At 35.1% G+C, this 12,423-nt stretch overlaps 1 pseudogene; it reads left to right on the top strand.

Moving 5' to 3' along the window:
• The first annotated feature begins 9,496 nt into the window (after positions 1 to 9,496).
• On the top strand, positions 9,497 to 11,217 carry LOC149789752 (uncharacterized; annotated as a pseudogene).
• The last annotated feature ends 1,206 nt before the right edge of the window (positions 11,218 to 12,423 follow it).

Raw genomic sequence — 12,423 nt, 5'->3', positions numbered from 1 at the left:
AGCCTCGTTAGGTGCTGTTGGAACAGCTGCTGGAATGGCTGTAAAGAAAGCAACAGGAAAGGGGTACAAAAAAAGGGACGCGGTCTAAGATTACCAGGATCTCGCTGGGGAAGAGGTCTGAGGCTTCCACGTTAGATATTCCAGCGTCAAATTTTGATTTACTTGATGAAAGCCTTCAGAGGTGTTTTTATGTGAGATCAATTGCCGGACCGACCAAATAAACTCGAAACAGGTATTATTAATCTCGACTAGAATTCAGGACCCCGCACTCATTTCTGTATCATACGCGGTTGCTCCACGTGGAATCGTTTATTTTGATTCGTACGGGTTAGCTCCACCCGTTGAATTTATCAAGCATGTCGCACCACTTCACGCGCAAGTTTGGTATTTAACGCTACCCACACAAACAATGACAGATCCGCCAACATGTGGTCGTGAAGTAATTAATGTACTTAACACTACATCAAAATCATCCAAACAGCCACATAAATTCGTGCATGACTATGCAAGCAATCGATTCGTTTTAAACAGATCTTAAAATATAATGGTTGATATTTACGGAAGAAGATCTTCTTCTACAGTTAAGAAAAAATCCGGCGACGTTGATCTGTCGAAGTACGCAACTAAAGATGAACTCGCTGATATCATGAACCTGGCTGGAGTTGACCCAGATGAGGTTGTTATATTTCAGGATCGATATGGTAAACTAAAAACGAGCAACATCAGATGGAATGATATAATTCGACGAGTACTCGGTGCAGTTACGGATAATATTCCTGTGTTTGTTGACAGCGGCAAAATCAGGGATTCAAGTATATCGTTTACAACCATCAGAGGTGAAATTGCAAAAAATGTTGCTAATCGCGTGAAAAACACCGCGACACAATGACGGGTGAACTCAGCATGAACGGAAATAAAATAGTAGATTTAAGGGATCCAACATCCAACGAAGACGCAGCAACAAAAAAGTACGTTGACGTCAACTACAACACCGTAGATGGTAAATTATCCACGCTGCGGGCCGAGTATGACGTTCACGTAGGCGCTTTTGCAAGACTTCGAAGAAACTTTCAAAAAACCGATGATGCCACGAATAAGTTCTTTGGAACTCCTCCCGTCATCGACATGAAACTTTCTGATATCAAGACCAACATTGACACGATCAAACAAGCGCAGCAGAATATCGTAGCGGGGATTCCTGATATCGTTAACAAAACCAGTTTGATTAAAATTCCAGCCGGAATAACTCCCGGGCATATTATAAACACCGCATGCACAGTATCATCTGGATTCGCAACATGGTCTCAGCAAAATAAAACTATCAAATATACCGCAACAGTCACTGGCGTGTACAGGTTGTCTGTGTTCAGTGCTTCAAAATTTGAAATATTTACAACGTATCCAAGGCGTCATTCAACTGATAAGTTTTCCGGGGTTGTATCTGTTATATTAAATAGCGGAACCGAAGAAATTTTTATTCTGGAAGCAGCTGATAAGAAATTAACTGCAACATCTTACTGGTGGAGTTTGGAATTTGTAGCTGAAACACCTCAATTATTTACTGCATAAAAATATATGGATGGTGCACAATACATGTACAATCAAGCGCGTGAATGGCAGGCAGCATTAAAAGATCGGGTCGAGCAGTATACCGTAAAAGTAAAGAAATATCGACGACGATTAGTTATCGTGGACGTGATTGTTTATTCAGTATCCGCTGTTGTTGCTGGAATAGGTGTTATATTATCAGCGGTGACAATGATGGCACCAGTAGCCGTCACTATTTGTATTTTAGCAGCAACAACGAGTGCAGGTGTGCTTAATATCATCACAAAAATAATATGTATTTGCACGAATGAAAAATTATCCGATTGCATAATAAAATTACACACAACGACGGTAGCATACTCGAAGTTATCTTTGTTGTTTTCAGAGAGTGTCAGTGATGGAATTATATCTGATTTCGAGTTTTCAATGATGACTAAAATATATCACGAAGGTATCGGTATTAAAGATACAAGTACTAATAATGACAGAATTACTCCAGCAGATCGTGACTAATACAACTCCGACAAAGATAACGATGATCTCGGTAAGTTTAACTAATCCTGAATTTAGTATTAACTTTCCTACTGCAATTCCAGTAAAGGAAATAGCACTAGCTCAGTTACGGGTATATTACAGCTGGCCAAATATCAGATCAAAATCATTTAATAGTACACCAGCAGATAATTCGCTGCTATTTGCTAACAAGAACAAACCAGATGGTACTCCTGACTGGATAGATGTTGTAATACCCACTGGTTGTTATGAGATCGAACAAATTAATGAGGAATTTCAACGTAGAATAAAATCAATAACCGGAAAAGAAGCAAAAATAATATCGATTAACGTTCATGAGCCGACGCTGTCCTCGACGGTTGAGATACATTCTCCTGATTACGTCGTTGATATTTATCAGTCCACTATAAGATCCGTACTAGGTTGGCCGGATGTTCCCCCAGTGTATGAAGGACCACAGAACCAAAAAAAATCTGACTTTACGTCAGCAAGTAGCTCTCGTCACGATATTGAAATGACAGAAATTTGGTGGTGGTGGCGTGGAGTTCGAACTTGGGATATTAGTTTGGATGATTTAATTGGTTATGGTGGTGGCATATTTTCAGCTTTACCAGAAAGAAAACTCCGTGACCGTATTAAGAAGAAGAAATTAAAAGAACTATTGAAGCTTCCAATCTTGATCATAAAGATCAACTAAATAAATTACGTGAACGCCTCACTGAGTATCTTTTCGATATAACATCCCAAGAGACACGAGGGGAGATTATCAAAGAAATAGAAATTCTGAATTATATCGCAGAAGCTATGGAACGCACTCACAACAAAATTATAGATCTAATTTTAAAATCATCTCCTGCTTCAAAAAAGTTTTAATAATCAAGGAATCTGATGTACCGACGTTCAAATTTCCCGATTATAACCCGGACGCTCGGAGAAAATCTGTCAATGATGCCATTGATGAATATTTTCCTAAAATACTCGATGCATGGAGAAAACTACCCCCTCCTCCAACTGTTCTCAGATACAATAACGATCCACACGGCGGCGGCAGGCACGTATCTCCGGGAATCGTTAATATAACCAGCACGATCGTGGTCAATCTGGTTTGTGACGTAGTCGATGGCAGCTATCAAACAGATCTCGGAAAATCAAATCAGGCTCAACAGGGATATATTTTATATACATTTACACCACAAGTTTCCCCTGGAAGTTTAATCGTGCAAGAACCAACTAATCCTGTGTATCTGCGGTGTCACAATAATATGTTAACACGAATAAATTTTAAGCTCACAGACCACCTTAATTGCTTAATTGACATACGTGGAGAAGAGCTTGTAATAAATCTGTATGTGAAATCTTAATTAATCAAGTAAATATTATATAATGTAACAGCACGTGAGGGTTTTTATACATGACAAAGAAGTACTTGAAAACGCCATCAGAACAGTGTTTTCACAACCTCCAAACAGAGAGCAATTTAACATTAATTTAGTTATTGATGAATACGGAAACGAGGATTTCTTATTAACACAAGAACAGTTAGATGAGCTCCGTCGAGAACATATTGTCGCGATCATTTGTAACAGAGATCAGATTCTAAATTATGTACACTCCTGTATTAAACTAGATCAACTTAAAAAATAATATTTCAGAATAAATAAAATATTCCTAAATTTATAAAATATTTCTAAATAAATAAAAATATTTCCAAATTTATAAAATATTTCTAAATTTATAAAATAGTTCTAAATTTATATAATATTTCAGAATAATAATAAAATATTTCTAAATTTATAAAATATTTCAGAAGAATAATAAAATATTTCAGAATAATAATAAAATATTTCAGAATAAATAAATAATATTTCAGAATAAATAAATAATAGTTTTTATTATTGGTACTTACAATTATGCAAAGTATATCTGATGGGGTGATTGGTACTCAAATTCGTGTAAATCAATCAGTTTATTAATTCTGAAAGGGTGATTAGATCTTTGATCTTAATATTTTATTTTATTTTATTTTATCAGAAATATTTTATTTAATTTTATCAGAAATATTTATTTTATTTTATTTTATTTTATCAGGAATATTTTATTTTATCAGAAATATTTCAACATTTTAGTCAAATTTGTTATTTTTTTCAGCTGTTTTAGTCGATTTGTCAAGGAAATTTTGTCAAATTACAGTTTTTCGTCAGATAAAACCTCAAGCGGTTCTCTAATTGATTTATCAATAAATCGTCAAAAATCCTCATTTTTTTTAGAAAATTACCAGAAAAATTAACAAACATCGCATGAAAATCTCATTTTTTGAGCTAATTTTACTGATTTTTGATGATTTATTGATAAATCAATTAGACAACCGCTTTAGGTTTGACCCGAATGATATTGGAAAATTCATTAATTTTCACTGACAAATGTTGTAATATTTTATTTTTTTCTGAAAATTTGATCATTTTACATGATTCTGAGTACCAACTAGCCCATCAAAATTACAAAATTGATTGGTTTGCATGATTCTGAGTACCAACTAGCCCATCAAGATCACAAAATTGATTGGTTTGCCTGATTCTGAGTACCAACTAGCCAATCAATTTCAGAAGAAAAAAAAATATTTCAGACTAAATATATAATATTTCAGAGAAAATATATAACATTTCAGAAAAAATATATAATATTTCAGAATAAATATATAATATTTCAGAATAAATATATAATATTTCAGAATAAATATATAATGTTTCAAAATAAATATAATCTCAGAATAAATATATAATATTTCAGAATAAATGTAATCTCAGAATAAATATATAATATTTCAGAATAAATACATAATATTTCAGAATAAATATAATATTTTAGAATAAATATAATCTCAGAATAAATATATAATATTTCAGAATAAATATATAATATTTCAGAATAATATTTCTGATCAAAGATCTACTCAGTTACCGAAACTTTCATTTTCATTTTCACCAGAATTATTTTGTGCTACTCGAGGTTACCTGCTGACATAATTTTTCTTAAGTATCTTATGCGGGTACTGATTGTTTTTTTCGTTTCGTACTCGCTGGATAATGCCGATCTAACCTTTTCTACTGCAACAGAAAGAGGAATAAATTCATTTACTTGATCATCGTTCACCAAAGCCAGTGACTGAAACATAGCTGCCTGAATCCGCTTTATGAACTTATACTGAGATGATAGAACATACTTATTTTCATTTTTAAGTTCTTCTAATGTTTCAAAATTAGATTTTTTTTTTTCAGGATTTAGTTCATCAGATATATTAATTCTATTTTCTTCTAGTTTTTTAGTAGCAGAAATAATGTCTTTGATATTTTCATGGTTCATTATATAATATATAAACATTTAAAATAATTTTTTTAATCCTTATAGAACCCCCTATCGAGTCTTTTTGCGAGTTCGTCCGACTTTTCCAATGGTTTTTTTGTTGGATTTGGTTATGTGGCAGCTCCTACAATCTCTAGCGCAACGACAACTAGGTCTTTTGGTTATGTTCTATATCTAACGAATGCCCGCTGCACATGTCATTCTACGAGGAGCTAAAATACGAAGACTTCGTGGAATGAGCTCATTGGCTAAAGCCAAGACCTCTTCGGGGTTGATACCAACAGGATCTATAGGATATGAAAACAAAACAGCAACTACCCCTACAAAAATCAAGGAAAGACGTGGTGCAAGAAATTGAAACCGTTACGCCTGTAGAGAACCAGCAAGAAGAGGCAGACGCTTTGGAGGATCGTGTGGCTAAGCTGGAAAAGTATATAATGGAATTAAAAAAAACACGTGAACATGACGTCGATCTATTGGATGATCGTGTTGTTGTACTAGAAAAGTATCTGGCAGAAACCTGTCTGGCAGAACAAGTGGAAGACGATGTAGATCTATTGGAAGATCGTGAGGCCAAGTTATAAAAATATCTGGTGTAACAAATGTAAGAGGGAAACGAGATAGGCCAGTTGAATAATCGTTCATCCCAGTTGGAAACGTGTACAGTATCTTGCGGAGGATGCTCCAGAGGAATGTAGGAGGCAACATGGATGTTGATTCCTGTGTCTACCTGGTCTGGAGCTGTGTCACAAACGAGTCCAAACATGCAATGCTTGTTACTTGTAGTATTGGTTTTGCTCAAATGTGTTTTCCCATCGTTCTTGTCTGCTGTATCAACGAAAATAAAAACTGGTGGAAAACCTTGTCGAGTACGACCAACCAGCTTGGTGTCCAAAGCAGTCTAGATTTTTGTGGGTCCGTGACAACCAAAAGAACAATAGTTGCGAATAATATATCAGTATTATGTAGTCAAAGGAGTAGAGTCAATATCAAAGGGCGTGTAATGTACACTAATCGGGATTGGTTTGCGATTCCCATGCGGAGGTGGTTTGTTTGCATCGGAATATATTTCCTCTATTGATGATGCTGTTATTACTCCGCTAGTACCAAGGTCAATAATTGCAAAGCACGAACATTTTAGGTGGACATTGCGGTTTTCGGCAATTGTCTTAATCTACTCATTACTTTATAAGGAATTCAGATATGTAGTTCTTCTGTTGCAAGAGGGTAAGATACGACGACATAAAAAGCAGACAACAAAAGTTCAGGGTCGCCTTATCAAGTTAAGGGAGAAGTAGGGAAACCACCAAATCTGCACGAACACCCTGCCTAAATGTTGTGCCAAATTGTATGGCCCATGTTAGACAGCAACCGTAAAGCTGGACTGAGTATTACTTTCCAAACTCGACATTTTGTGTTAACCTCACATGATTAGTGCGTTGTCCCGTAATATGAGTACAGAGATATCCATCTTAGCACCATGTGCATGCCATTTGTTCAAATAAAAGAGCATGCCTTTGAACTCTTGAGGACTTATTTTAACAATAATATCAGAATTGTTAATCAGACAAAACAGAAAACATGAACTCCTTTATTGCAAACGTCCATCAACGGAATGTAAAAATTACCAAGTTGCAAAAGTTCTAATGTAGTAAATAATATTTATATTTGTATTTCAAGTTCTTAGAGTAGCAAATGATATTTTACTTCAATGACTCTTAAAATTTTTAAATCGGCTAGGGAACATATTCAATTAAAAGAAATGCACTGAAAAAATATGCTGATGTATTTATTATGCAGTCTTATCTTTATTATTTTTAGCAGGCTTTCTATGCATCGTACAGATAAATTAATTTTTTTAAAAAAATAAGAAAATCATAGATAGTTACTGTTTAGAAATATACTGTTTCACAGCATAATTTGACAGTTTTACTCTGTCATGAGATGTAATTTTGATTCGTAATGTGTGTTAATTTAAACATGCAGATACATACGTAATATTTTGAAAATAAATATCTAAAACCAGTTTTTATATCACTTCATTGTTAGTTACAATTTTCCTTCCTCGCTCCTCATTCAGCTTTCTATGCATCGTACAGGTAAATTAATTTTTTTTAAAAAATAAGAAAATCATAGATAGTTACTGTTTAGAAATATACTGTTTCACAGCATAATTTGACAGTTTTACTCTGTCAAGAGATGTAATTTTGATTCGTAATGTTTGTTAATTTAAACATGCATATACATACGTAATATTTTGAAAATAAATATCTAAAACCAGTTTTAATATCACTTCATTGTTAATTACAATTTTCCTTCCTCGCTCCTCATTCAGCTCGATGACTGAAACTACAGTCACTCTAGAATCGAAACGATGAAACTATTTGGGGGATAATTAACATTAAAGTGTGAGTTTTAAAACTTGAAAATAATGCAATCCTGTGTAAATTATTTCCTATAGAGCAAAAATGTACACCTAACACGTTCATTTTTAAAAAAATATTTTTTTCTTCAATTTTCCTTTCTGTTTTTTTTTTTGTATTTTGTATTTTCCTTCAAATAATCCACGGGGCTTGTCACATACTTTTGTGCAAAGAAAACACGTTGAATTTGCCATCAATTTTGTCCATTTTTAGCTGATGTGCGGGCAACCACAGATTTTTAATCATCCCTGTTTTATAGGCTTCGTGGAAGGAATAAAAATAACTCCTCCATAGATACGATCTTGATATTAAACTCTTAGAATTACAAAGGCCCCGTTTAACGGCATTTCACCATTGTCGATCAAACAACTTTCACCATTATCGATTAAAAAAATCGACAAAACATGACAAAATTTGTAAATATTTACAATAACCAATTCATTATACTTTCAGTCAGCTTGTCGAAGGAAAATGGCGGACATAAATGATGCACGGAGGTGTGTCTAATTTACGCTTGTTGATTGGGTAAACGAACAGCGTGATTGATAAGTGGCGATAGGTCATTTTCCTACAAAAGGGTAAAAATGGGGTCTTCATCAGTTTGCGTAACAGCGAAAATTAAAGTACTGCAGTATAGAAAATAATGTTAATTGAAAACGATAGATTAATTTTCTGATCAGGCTTTTATTATACAAATGAAGTATAAGGGGAAAATATTGTCTGATATAACGGCACGCTGAATGTGAATGAAATGGAGAGAGAGAGAGAGAGTGGGGATTGTGGGGTCTGAAATGAAATATTAATAGTTAAGTAAAGTAAAATGAGGACAATGGTGTAATGCTGATGAATTTCTATAAATGTCAGATATTTCCATTGAAGTGGAGCGAAATGTCCTCGGCCGAAACGTCAATATCTCATATTATACAAAAACTCATTACTCTGTATCTCTTTATATTCAAATATTGATTACAATAATTTTAGGTCATTTGTCTTTGGATTATTTTTCATCTTTGTCGACACGGACATATTAAATGTAAAAAGAATTATAATTAAAGACGATGCAGACTATGTGAACAAGTGGCACACTACAATTCCGACTAGGAGCGGCGCTTGAAAATGGACTCTTACAGAAGTCAAGACGAACATGGCAGATGTTACCTATAAATAATTGTCATTATCATATAACTTTGTAGCGAAACATACAATTTGGGACCGATTAGACAAAAAATATTATTATTATTATTATTATTATTATTATTGGTTGTAGTAGTAGAGCTGTTGTTGTTAGTAGTAGTAGTAGTAGTTGTAGTATCATACAAAGCACATTACCATTTATCTATTTATATTGAAATACTGATTACATTATTTTTAGGCCATTGTCTTTAGATGTTGTTTTTTTTTAATATATTTCCATTTTTTCATATTTGTTTTTCCCCTCTTTCCCTTGGCACACTGCGATTGCGATCGGGGCTCCGAGTGGCCGAGTGGTCTACCTTGTACAATTTGCCGTAATATATGGTGTGACATTTGGTAGTGGATGAAACACCTTGTACCATTTGCCGTGTGGCCCCGAGTGGCCGAGTGGTCTAAAGCGCTCTCCGTTACGGATCACTACCATCTCACCTCTGTCGGAGTGGATTCGAGTCTCTGATTCGGGCAAATGTGGGTATGTGAGAAAGCATGCCAGTTAGCTTCTCGTGGGTCGGTGGTTCTTATCGGGGTTTTCCCGGTTTCTTCATCCACCATTAATACTGGCCACCATGTATGGCCTATCGTGTGCTGAAAAGTGGCGTTAAACTCCACAAAAACGATTCCGATCAAGATCGGTGCAGCTGTATCGAAAATGGACTCTTCCATAACTAGTACGGTGTATTACTGGTCTATTATAAATTGACTAGTCATGTCCGTAAAATATAAAGTTAAATGGGCACATGGATTATATTCTAGTGAAAAGTGTTTGATCTTCGCTGAACACTACAGCAGCACAGAATCCTAGATACTACAGAAAAAAAACTGTTCATGGCCTAAGTGTGAAGTTTGTGATAAATCATTTAATTGGAGAGGAAGTTTAAAGCGGCAGGTGAAGAAGAATGGAAGAAAAACCATATAAGCAAGAACTGTTTGATGGAATGTTTAATCAGAATGGAGATTTGAAACTGAGGATACAGCCAGGAGAACACTATTTAAGTTTGTAATGTGTGACTTGGAACAGAAGTGAGATTTGAAGCTGCAGATGAAAACACATGATGGTGAAAGACAGTTTAAGTTTGGTGTCGTATGTGATGAAAGGTTTAGTCAGAGTGGAGATTTAAAGGTGGTGCATATTGGAGGAAAGCCATATAAATGTGAAATAGAATGTTTGATCAGAGTGGAGATTTGAAACTGCAACTGAAGATGCATATTGAATAAAAACCATATAAATGCTAAATGTGTGATAAAATGTATAGTTATAATGGAGTTTTAGAACAGTACATGAGGAGCCAAACTGGAGAAAAACCATTCAAGTGTAAAGTGTGCGATAAAATGTTTAAGCGGAGTGGACATTTAAAGCAGCACATGAGGATACATACTGGAGAAAAACCATTCAAGTGTGAAATGTGTGATCAAATGTTTAATCAGAGTGGACCTTTAAAATAGCACATGATGATCCATACCGGAGAAAAACCATTCAAGTGTGAAGTGTGTGATAAAAACTTTAATCGGAATGGACATCTAAAGCTGCACATGAGGATTCACACTGGTGAAAAACCATATAAGTGTGAAACGTGTGATAAAATGTTTATTCAGAGTCGAGATTTAAAACTTCACATGAGAATTCATACTGGAGAAAAACCATTTAAGTGTGAAGTATGTGATAAAATGTTTAATCAGAGTGGACATTTAAACCTGCACATGAGGATTCATACTGGAGAGAAACCATTCAAGTGTGAAGTATGTGATAAAATGTTTAGTTAGAGTGGAGATTTAAAACTTCACATGAGGATTCATACTGGAGAAAAACCATTTAAGTGTGAAATGTGTGATAAAATGTTCAGTCGGTTTGGTCATTTAAAACTGCACATGAGGATTCATACTGGAGGAAAACCATTGAAGTGTGAAGTGTGTGATAAAATGTTTAATCAGAGTGGACCTTTAAAACAGCACATGAGGATTCATACTGGTGACAAACCATTTAAGTGTGAAATGTGTGATAAAATGTTTATTCATAGTGAAGATTTAAAACTTCACATGAGGATTCATACTGGAGAAAAACCATTTAAGTAAAATGGTTGTCACAATATGCTTGGTAACTCAATGAGAAAAACATAAATATGGTATTTTATACATGTTTTAATCAACTTAATTTAAAATAAAAGTGATCATTTCAAACTGATTTGGTCTGACTTTTATTCATCAGTATCATTACAATGTAAATACATTGTAGTCTTTTCTCTGTTGACTTCACATGGCTCTGTCAGACTTTGTGTGACTTCATCAGACTTTGTGTGGCTTTGTAAGGCCTAGTAGTGTGTATTGGAACTTTAGATAAAGCACATGGAGAACCAATGCCTTTTGTGAAATTGCCTAATGGAGAACTTACCTCAACACATCTTGAGTAGTTGTCCCAGGGTGGATGAATAATTATGTATATATATATATATATATATATATATATATATATATATATATATATATATATATATATCATCATCATCAGTCCTGTAGTCTGGAAGGCTCTTGGGGCACCGCGCAATACCTAACAACCAGCTTCCTCCATTCCTCTCGATTTTCCATCTTTCTCATTGAGTTGCTCAGTGTCAAGTCAAGTCGGTCCACTCTCGAATGTTATCTTCCCACCTCTTTCGTTGCTTGCCTCTGTTTCTTCTTCCTTGTACAGTGCATTTTAGGATTGTCTTGGCAAGTCCTGACGATCATGAAACATGCCCATGCCACTGCAGTTTTCCTTTTTTCACTGTGATCAGGAGGTCATCGTGTGGCCCAATGGCTTATCTTATCCGTTGCCATATTTCTTCATTGGAAATATGGTCTGTTTGTGATGCAGAGGATCTTTTTGAAAAATCTCATCTCTGTTGCCTGTATCCTTTTCTCCAAGTCCGCTGTTTAGGTCCATGATTTGCAGGCATAGAGGAATATGGAGATCACCAGTGAGTGCATCAGTCTGACTTTTAAGCTGAGTGCAAGGTTCTTGTCCTTCCAGATGGGCTTTATTTTTGTCTGTGCAATCCTCGAGAATATTTCAGGCTTCGATCCTTCATCTGTTATGGTTCTCCCCAAACGCTTGAAGCTGTGGACTGTTTCTAGCTTTGTACCTTGGACCCTGATGTCAGTGCTGATGCCCTTGATGTTGTTGGTCATCATTTTGGTCTTCTCTGCACTAATTTCCATGTCATAGGCTGGAGAGGTTTTGTCTAGGCTCTCTTCTAAGCTAGCTAATTCTTGCTCATTTCCTGCTAGTCCATCAATGTCATCAGCAAAATGTAACCTGGTTATTATTCCGCCTACAATGCTGACTGTCCCTTATCAAGCACATCTGCCATGATTCTCTCCAGAAGGATGTTGAATAGTGAGGGAGAGAGCA

The sequence above is a fragment of the Sinohyriopsis cumingii genome, chromosome 10, assembly GCF_028554795.1.
Source record: "Sinohyriopsis cumingii isolate HCF-2022 chromosome 10, ASM2855479v2, whole genome shotgun sequence".
Taxonomy (NCBI): Eukaryota; Metazoa; Mollusca; class Bivalvia; order Unionida; family Unionidae; genus Sinohyriopsis; species Sinohyriopsis cumingii.
The sequence above is the reverse complement of the archived record's forward strand: the minus strand, read 5'-3'. Positions and strand labels throughout refer to the sequence as shown.